The sequence below is a fragment of the Fukomys damarensis genome, unplaced genomic scaffold, assembly GCF_012274545.1.
Source record: "Fukomys damarensis isolate Sample0158 unplaced genomic scaffold, DMR_v1.0_HiC HiC_scaffold_2, whole genome shotgun sequence".
In the NCBI taxonomy this organism is placed as follows: domain Eukaryota; kingdom Metazoa; phylum Chordata; class Mammalia; order Rodentia; family Bathyergidae; genus Fukomys; species Fukomys damarensis.
Genome location: NW_022900914.1, coordinates 35,344,731 through 35,346,635, shown reverse-complemented (window position 1 = coordinate 35,346,635; position 1,905 = coordinate 35,344,731). Strand labels below are relative to the sequence as shown.

The 1,905-nt window shown below is 43.6% G+C and overlaps 1 pseudogene; it reads left to right on the top strand.

Moving 5' to 3' along the window:
* LOC104856487 overlaps positions 1-1,108 on the top strand; it is a 1,994-nt pseudogene extending 886 nt beyond the window's left edge.
* The last annotated feature ends 797 nt before the right edge of the window (positions 1,109-1,905 follow it).

Sequence of the window (1,905 nt, the reverse complement as noted above, 5' to 3'; positions counted from 1 at the left end):
ATAATTTTTTTCTTTAAAAAATTGATAGCTCCTGGACAGAGCACCTGCAACCTCAGTCCTGGGGCAAATCTGGATAACCTTTAAATGGAACATGGTTAAAATCTTAATCAGTGAAGAGTAATTCCAATCAACAAAGTCTATATTAAACTGGAAGAGAATTAGGTTATCCTTGAACAACCTTCAAAGTGTCATCCATAACCCTACAATCCCGTATGTTGGCACTATTTCTGAGCAGTCAGAGCCTGGATCCTTGACTGTCATCCATGGCCATGTTCCTAGTCATGCTGAGCGATTCCAGGTGGACCTACAGTGTGGCGGCAGCCTGAAGCCCCTGGCTGATGTGGCCTTTAACTTCAACCCCTACTTCAAGAGGGCCAACTACATTGTCTGCAACACTCTGACAAACGAAAGGTGGGGATGGGACGAGGTCACCTATGACATGCCCCTTCCAAAAAGAAAAATCTTTTGAAATCGTGATCATGGTGCTGAAGGACAAATTCCAGGTGGCTGTGAATGGAAAACACACTTCTGCTCTATGCCCACAGGATTAAGCTAGAGAAAATAGACACACTGGGCATTTATGACCATGCGAATGTTCACTCAGTTGGCTTTAGATTCAGGTCGGATTTACAAAGTACCCAAGCATCTACCCTAGGACTGACAAACACAGAGAAAATGTTCAATAGTCTGGCATTTCACAGTTTACCCTGCCCTTCTGAGCAAGGTTGAATTCCCCAGTGAGTCCTGGACAAATTGTTGTCATTAAAGGAGAAGTAAATACAAAGGCCAAAAGCTTTAATGTTTATCTAGTATCAGGAAAATCAAAGGATACTGCTCTACTTTGGGCCCATGCCTGATTAAAGATTAATATTCTGTTAAATTATTTTGTAAATGATGCCTGGGAAGAAGAAGAGAGAAATATTACCTTCTTTCCATCCAGTCCTGGAATGTACTTTAAGAGTATACTTGATTGTGATGATAGAGATTTCAAGATTCAAGCAATGGAGCACAGAGCCTGGAGTACAAGCACAGATTTCTGCAGCTGGGCAGCATTGACATGGTGGCCTTCAGTGGTGATATGCGCTTACTGAAAGTAAGGAGCCAGTAACCACCAGGAGTGCCACAAACCCTAAATACAGAATGGTTGTGTAATCTTGGCTGTGTCAAAGCACACTTCACTGTTCCCGCCTTGTTTGAACTGCACTTCTATAGCATTATTGGTCCATTGTTGTCCCACTGCCCCTAGGGGGAAAATCCAAGGCGACCCCCAGATATAGCCATTGAGGCAATGGCTTTTTCCCCACATGGCCTCTTTCAAAACCACACTCAAGAAGTATTTAATAAGTGCCTACTGTTAAATAAGCACTAACTAGCATTGAGCACATTTTCCGTCAGCACTGTGTTAAGAGCAGGTGCGCACATATGGTGGGGTGGAGCAGTGTCTCTCTTTGGGGCTTGGCTTTGGTGCTGTGCCCACGTGCACTGTCTGCCTTCTTGAGTCCATTGGGTTAAGGGTCATGCAGCTGTTCAGTCACATGAAATACTTCTTTCCAGAAGATACTGCTCCTTCCCCAGTGACTCCTTTCACAATGAGCATCTATTGGGTCCCAGTCAAGAGGACTGATGTCAACTTTGATCTGCCAGTGAATCTGTAGCACAATAAACATGTAATTCTCCTTGCTATAAACTTTACCAAATAATTACCATGAATATGACATCTGAGCTAAGCAGAAAAGTTAAGGCCAAAAGCACGCCCCCACCTGCGACCAACCAACCAACCAACAAACCCAAAGTAAACAACCCATGGTGTTGAGCTGTTGATGTTTCCACAAGCTTTGAAGTGCAGGCCTGTCTGCACATGGTAAGTTTAAGGGTAGGTAATTTCATTTGTTAAACATTTGTGGG